Source organism: Narcine bancroftii, chromosome 7 (assembly GCF_036971445.1).
Source record: "Narcine bancroftii isolate sNarBan1 chromosome 7, sNarBan1.hap1, whole genome shotgun sequence".
Classification (NCBI taxonomy): domain Eukaryota; kingdom Metazoa; phylum Chordata; class Chondrichthyes; order Torpediniformes; family Narcinidae; genus Narcine; species Narcine bancroftii.
Window position 1 is genome coordinate 36,464,728 of NC_091475.1, and position 8,061 is coordinate 36,472,788.

Below are 8,061 nucleotides of genomic sequence, written 5' to 3' on the forward strand. Positions count from 1 at the left end.
CTTCCCTCATTAACTGTGCTTTGTGAGCCATTCTATTGGAATATCTGAATCCAAGTAAATGTGACACTGAGCATTCTGATACATCATTCCCTCATCATTTCCATGAAAGGTTATTGAAATGGCTCTCCAATTGGATCTTCACCACCACCCCTTTCAGGTAGACCTACTGATGTTTCTATCCCAAGGGCATATCTCATTCCCTTTAGAGTGCTGCTTTTGGAATCTGTTTCCATGCTTTTTCAGTTTATATACTCTGGATCTTAGTACAAAAAAATCCTCCCCATCTGTCCACTGGATTCTCCCCCATTATTCTAAAGGCTTGCCCTGTGATTATTGTGTCCTGACAATGGGAACAGTTCATCATCATTCAATCCATCCCAACCCCTTATAATTTTGATCCAGTTAAATTTACCCTTCACATTCTCTGCTCCAAAGGGAACAATTATGTTTTCTCTTGTCACTCTCCTTGAATGCAACTGCCACAACTGTGACAAGAATTCCACAGAATTCCACTCAGGGGTCTTGGTGGCCAGTCTTGACAAGGACTGGAAGGTGGTGAATTTGGATATTTTGGAACTCAGTGATTAGGTTGGGTCAGGGCAGTAGCTTGGGGATCATAAGTACCTTCTTTGCCTTCCCCCATTGACTTTTCTCTTCAACTTGCCCTCTCACACTGCATGCCACTGCCTCCCAGCCGCAAGCTGTCTGAAGAATCCCTTGTCCCAGTTTGTGTGTGCAGTACGCCTGGGGAGGATATGGAGTTGGGACTCAGGCGTCAGGAGCTCTGGTGATTGGGGAGACAGAACCCTGTTGACTCACCAGTGAGTGTTTCACCGGCCCGGGAAACCTTCCTGGGATCAGCAGCTGTGGTGGATGTATGTTGGGGATCAGTGGCAGCATTGCGGCCAGCATTTTTTTGGTGAGAATTAAACATTATTTTAATGCTTTAAAAGCCTTCCTTTGTTGTTTGTTGTTGTTTAAACATTGTTACAAGTGATTTGCTGTCACTACTGGGCTGTTCTTAAAAAATGACCAGTTCTCCGAAAAAAACATTTATCTGACATAGGCCCGGCCCTGACCATTTTGAATAATTGGAGTTGCACTGTACACTGATTTTGCACCTTTAATTACTTTCTCCCCATACCACCCCCCCCACCCCCCATTCCCAAAGTGACTTGGAAGTGTGGTCACTGCAATAGATCAGCAGGGGAGCAGCCAGGTCTGAAACATTATTTAAATTTAGGTGCATTTATTATTGTCACATTTACCAACGTACAGTGATAAGTTTTCTTTTGCATGTCATTCAAAGGTTGCAAAGAGTCACTGGTTTCATTTAACAAGAATAAATTGGGAAAAAAAGAAATAAAATCCCTTTGGAAACTGCAAATGGTTGAGGATCAAACCGCCTTCTCTGAGGTAGTTACCTCAACCACTGTTCCCCATAACCTTCTGCAGCAAGTAGCCACCATAGCCGACATGACTTGTTGCCACATGTTGTCCAGCGACAGGGGAATTGAGGTGGGGAGTCTGTGAACACTGAGCCCAAGTTCAAGCCCTTGTATCCAGCTGCCTGCTCTCTGTTGCACTCCTCAACCTCTGTTCTCAGTTGGACGCATGGAGCAGCTGTTGATGGTGCAAACAATCCCAGACTGTTTGACTGAGATAAATGACCAGGTATTTGTATGGAGTCAGATTGGAGCTGGACAGATGAAGCTGCTTTAAGAAGTAAGATAAATCCATCATGTCAAGAGCTGTTGACTCCAGCGTGTTTTTAATTTTTAAGACTTCTATTCTCTGGAGTACATTCAGAAAAATTGAAGGCAAAATGGTTGTGTCACTTGTGAGTTATGAGTTCTCCCTTGATTATGACAAGTTTGGGACAGTTGATTCTAAGTAATTGGATCTTTGATCCAAGAATTGACGACCAGCATACCAAGCTGTTCTGCTTCACTGTTGTCTCTTGAGACGCAGACGGAAGGAAAGCTATTGAATGTAAAATACTGCACAAACCCTAAAAATTATCCACAGTAATACATCTTAATTGCAAGCTATCAAAGTGTTTACAAACTACTTTATTTTTTTTCCAAACATCATTTTAAAAAAAACAAATCTAAAGCTGTATTTGGTTTCTTGTGCAGACTGAATTGATGATCAAATAATGAAATGGCTATGATGGGATTGCAAGTTGGTTTGTGATTGGATTTAGAGAGCAGTGTTAACCCTTTCAAAACAAGGTAAAAACTAAGAACAGTAGAAGCTCACCACAGTCGGCCAAGCTTTCGATGACCAAGGGAATTATCACCCATACTCCAAACCATGCCCAAAATCCCTATGCACCCCAACTCCCCCTGCACCCAACTCTCCCTGCACCCCACACCCCAATTCCCCCTGCACCCCACACCCACTCCCCACTCTCCATGCACCCCGCACCCCAACTCCCCCCACACCCCAACTCCCCCCTCACCCCAACTCCCCCCACACCCCAACTCCCCAATCCACCAACACCCCACACCCACAATATCCACTACACCCCACACTCTGAATTCCCCCTACACCCCACACCCCACTCCCCTTGCACCCCTCACCCCAACTCCCCCGCACCCCAACTCTCCCCACACCCCAACTCCCCAATCCACCAACACCTCACACCCACAATATCCACTACACCCCACACCCCGAATTGCCCCTACACCCCACACCCCAAATTCTCCCTACACCCAAACTCCTCCTATGCCCCCTACACCCTTCACCCCACATTCCAATACCCCACACCCCCAACTCCTCTACATCCCATACCCCAACTTCCCTATACCCAACACACCTGCAGCCCACACCCCAATTCCCCCTAAACCTCCTACATTCCACACCCCAACTCCTCAACTTCCCACACCCTGACTCCTCAACATCCCACACCCCAACTCCCTCTACACCTCAAGGCCCAACTCCCTCTACACCCCAGACCGCAACTTCCTCTATACCCCACATCCCAACTCCCCTACACTCCACTCCCCACCCCAATGCCCCTACATCACTCACCCCAACCCATACATCAAACACCTGAATGCCCCCTACATCCCTCACCCCCAATTCCTCCTACACCCCACACCCCAAGTCCCCCTACACCCCTCACCCCAACTCCTTCTACACCCCACAGTTAATGGTGAAGAAGGAAAATGCAATGCTGACATTCATTTCAAGAAAAATAGAATATGATGTGATGCGATCTTTATAAGGCAGTGGTGAGACCTCACTTAGGGTATTATGAGCAGTTATGGGCTCCTCATTTAAGAAAGGATGTGCTGACATTAGAGAGGGTTCACAAGTGTGATTGCAGGAATGAAAGATTATCATGTGGGAATGTTCAATGATGTCTCAGCTTGTACTCATTGGAATTTAAGAGAATGAAGGGGATCTCATTGAAATATTTTGAATGTTGAAAGGCACGGACAGAGTAGATACAGTAAGGTTGTTTCCCATGGTGGGACAATCTAGGAGAAGAGAGCACAACTTCAGGACTGGCTCCATTTTGTATCAAAATGCAGACAAATTTCTTTAGCCAGTGGGTAGTAAATCTGTGGAATTTGTTGCTACAGGCAGTGGTGGAAGCTGTCTTTGGGTGTATTTCAGGCAGAGATTGATAGTTCTTGATATACCAGGGCATCAAAGGTTATGGGGAGAAGGCTGGAGATTGGGGCTGAGTGGAAAAATAGACCAGCTCATGATTGAATGGCGAGACAGACTCTGTCTGAATAGGCTATTTCTGCTTCTATGTCTTATGGTCTTACAGAAACTCTACTTTGCTGCAGCTGAACCAGTTACTTTGTAATTAGTAATTAGTTAGGTTGTGTTTGTCCTGCTTTTGTAGACAGGACTTGCCTTGCAACCTCCCACACTGTCAGCTAGTATTGTAACTGTACAGAAGCAGGTTGGCCAGAGGCTAATTCATGAGTACCCTGTGGGGCATTCCAGATGAGGTGGGCAAGGGCCCAATTACAACATGCTCTTTGTCCATTCCTTGAAACTCCATGGATGAGCAGAAATTTATTACACATGTTTCAGCTTCATCTGTTGGAGTCCACTGTCATTAAGGGCGAACAATTTCTTAGAGTCTCCTCTACTTAATTGCCTGCCACCATTTATTACTGGATGTGACAGCATAATCTAATCCTCCTTGTTGGCCTTCATTATCTGCTGTGATTGCTGTCGCTCCTGGCATTGCTGGGCCAGGGTTGATGGTGAAGTTGGAGTGGGAGGAGAGTCGTGCCATTCAGGGAAGTTGTAGATTGTGATGGAGCATGATTTTGCTCCTGCGTGTGGTTCCCAATACCTGACGGAAGTCCAAATTTGAGCCACTAGATCTGTATCTGTTTTATGTGAGAAAGGGGAGGAGTTGGGGCCTGTGCCATGCAAGTAATGGGCAAAGACAGGAATTTATGCCCACAACAGTCATAGCAAATTTGCTGGTGGTCCCTGTGACAATGACAAGTAGGCGTGTGAAAATAAAGTTAGTCCTTCTGTTCACCAGTTTCCTTGCCGCCTTCATTGGCCATCCAAAGGGCTACAAGATAACAACAGCACAAATCCTTCCCTAAGAGCATTCACGAACCAAGAACCTTTTTTTACAACAATTCAGATTTATTTAATTAGCTGTAGTTAAATCACTCTTGTTTCTGCGATGGGGTTTGAACTCATGCTATCTGGGTCACTACCTCAATGGCATAACAATCATGGTACCACATGGTAGGGCTCCAGCAGGTCACCACTGAAAGGACAGACAGACAAATGCAGCTCGGGATATTAAAAACTACCTTACTGAGTTTTCCTGCAGAAGACAGCACAGTTAGTGTAGTGGTTAGCATAATGCCGTTACAGCGATCATGACTGGGGTGTGAATCCTGTGCTGTCTGTGAGGAGTTTGCATGTCCTTCCTGTGTCTGTGTGTTTCCTCCATGGGCTCTGGATTCCTCCCACTGTTCGGAATGTACAGGGGTTGTAGGTTAATTGGGTATAATTGGGCGGCATGGACTCATGGGCTGAAATGGCCTGTTACCATGGTGTATGTCTTGATAACCGTGGTTATCAAGCGACAACATGGTGGACTCAACCAACAACATATGAGAGATGGGGTCTTCAGGAGTATTGAGCGGACTCAACCAACAACATATGAGAGATGGGGTCTTCAGGAGTATTGAGCAACAGAGGGTCTTGAAACACAGGTAGACAACATGGTAGCAGGGCATTATGGGATACAGACCTTCATTAGTCTGTAACCAGCTCCATGTTCTCTTGCTTTACAACTCTTTCTATCACTCTCCAAAAATGTAAGCCATTCATTTCAAAATTAAGTGTTGAAATGTTAACAACCCCCACCAGAACTGAGTTAAAGGTATTCCACACAAGCTGGAGAGTTCAATTTGAATTCTTGCTTCAGGAAGGAATTATGAGTGATTGCACCAGCTGTGCTTGTGTTTAAATTTAGAAATCATCAAGAATCACTGTTTATAGAAAATGTATTTATATTCATTGGTGCTAAATGACCATTAGATCTTTGCTCAGTGCTGTGTTTCATTTCAATTTTGTCAAATATATGATGCCCAGACAAATTTGAACAGGAGTTTCAGATGAAATCTATTATCTGTAAGTGGAGGAGGAGGGTCTGGCCAGCACTTGCTCAAGTAGAGCCAATAACTGGAACACAGACTCAGCTTATGTGTGATTTCCCCAGGGACTAGGATGTGCTCACGGTGTCCTCATTTGGGAACCGAGCAGGGGCTCCTTTATTTTCATGGGCTGATATGGGCAACCGACTGCAATGCTGGGATGATATCAGAGAGAGCATCACATCCTGAAAGTATGCCTTATCAGGACTCGTATACCTTCCTTAGATCCCCTTGCAGGGAGATCAGCTCCCCGTTCCCCAAAACCCCCTCAGATGGACTCCCTCCCACAGGCATTTCCCCCATACAGAGCAGGCTTCTTGCCCACTGGATGTATGCTGCAATCCCCATCATAATCCACCTGTAAGATCTACATACCACAAAACTCCCTTCCCTGCCAAGGTGTTGACCAGAATCCCTATCCCACTGAGACCACCAAGACCCCATTCCTGCCACTGCTCCTCTCCACAATCTTTCATTTCCACTCCTAAAACCCACCTGACATTGAGCTATACCTTCACTGAGAAGAAAACCTCAAAGTGCATTTCTCTTCTTGGCATGCTGCCACTTTTGTTTGAACCTTTCTCCCCAATTATAGTGTATGCACTATCTGGGGACCGAAGGGGAAGGATATAACCAGCCTGTCCTACACAAGATCCCTTACAAAAGCCTCCTACTTTCTAGACAGCAGCCCTGAGCTCATCTAGAAGATAGGGCATTAATTCCTGACATTGGTGCTGTCTGTATAGAATTTATATGTTCTCTCTGTGATTCCCATGGGCTTTCTCCATCAATCCAAAGTCGTAGGTCAATAGTGTGACACCTAGAGGGTGGGTGAGTAAGAGAATTGGGAGGGAAATGATGGGAGTATGAGGAGAGTACGTTACAGGGAAAAATAGTGGGGGAATGTGATTGCTCTGTGAACTGGTATTAAGGTCAATGAGCCAAATGACCTCCTTCATTCTCATATGGAAATATGGAAAACATTGAATCTTGCAGTTGGAGGGTGAAAGAGGATTGGACAAGACCAGAATAGCTGGGAAAAAGGTGAGGACTGACTGTTGACTACGACCAAAGCCCCAGCACATTGATCAAAGGAAATTCAATGCCATATTCTTCAAAGCACTTATTATTCATTTGGGCACTGTTAACCAATTACGTGATCATTCTTTTTCCCCCACTTATGCTGCCTGACCCAGTGAGATTGTTTTTGCTCCAGATTCCAGCACCTCCCGTCTCCTGTGTGGCCTCCAGTTCACAACAATGTTTCCGAGGATGAAGAATTTTAGTAATGAAGAGGAATTGAATCAGAATTTATTTCCATAAACAACTCACAAAATTTGTTTTGTGGCAGCGTCACAGTGCAATCGTTCATATAAACCACCTTACAACAATAAATAAAAATAATGCGCGAGAAGTCAAAGTAAGGCAGTGTCTTTGGTCCATTGATCATTCAGGAATCTAATGGCAGTGGGGAAGCTGTCCTTTTGCTGCTGAGTGGTTGTCTCTATCTTTTTCCCAATGGTAGCAAAGTGAAGAGGTGGGGGTCCTTGAGGGTAGAGGTAGTTTTCTTAAGACACCGCCTCTTGTAGATGTTCTTGATGGAGTGAAGTCTGGTGCCCATGATGTCACAGGCCAAGTTAACAACCCTCTGGAGTTTTTTCTTGTCCTGAGAGTTGGCACCTCTGTACCAGACTGTGACACAACCAGCCAGAATGCTCTCCACAGTACACCTGTAGAAGTTTTTGAGAGTCTTTGGTGACATAATGAAATCTCAAACACCTCATGCCGTTACAGCTGCATTGATGTGGAGGCTCCAGGGCAGATCTTTGGAGATGTCGACGCCCAGGAATTTAAAATCTTTGACCCTCTCCACTACTGAGTCCTTGGTGAGGACTGGATTGTATTCTCCTGACTTCCTACTGAAGTCCACAATCGTCTCCATGGTTTTGCTGACATTGAGCACAAGGCCGTGGCATGATGACTGAGTGTTGGACAGGCTGAGTTTATTTTCCATGGATTGGAGGTAGCTGAGTGGATATCTGATAGAAGTAAACAAAATAATGAAGAATGTAGTTAGGGAGGATAATAAGAAAACTTTTCCCATAACAGAAACATAAAAGTTTAAATTTATTGTCATGTGTACAAAGATATATAGTTTCACATGCTATCCGGGCAACCCATAAATTAATATTGCTCTCCAATACCATTTGATTTTTTAAAACTTGCTGAAAGCCACATGGGAAGCAAACAACAGGTAAAAGAATGAATCAAGACCATTTTCAAACTGGGCTTCCAGCGTTTTAATATGCGGACAAATCAAAATCGTAGTTCTGATAAAAGCAGTCTCCATAGCTTTTAATGCCCTCCATCTCTGGGTGTGTCCAATTAAATGTCAGCCCCT

The 8,061-nt window shown here is 44.8% G+C and overlaps 1 long non-coding RNA gene across 1 annotated transcript; it reads left to right on the plus strand.

The window, feature by feature from the left end:
• Nucleotides 1-2,145: 2,145 nt before the first annotated feature.
• Nucleotides 2,146-7,080, plus strand: LOC138739834 (uncharacterized). The gene is made up of 2 exons (XR_011342467.1): nucleotides 2,146-2,234; nucleotides 6,877-7,080. It is a non-coding gene; the product is annotated as an uncharacterized lncRNA (long non-coding RNA).
• Nucleotides 7,081-8,061: the final 981 nt, after the last annotated feature.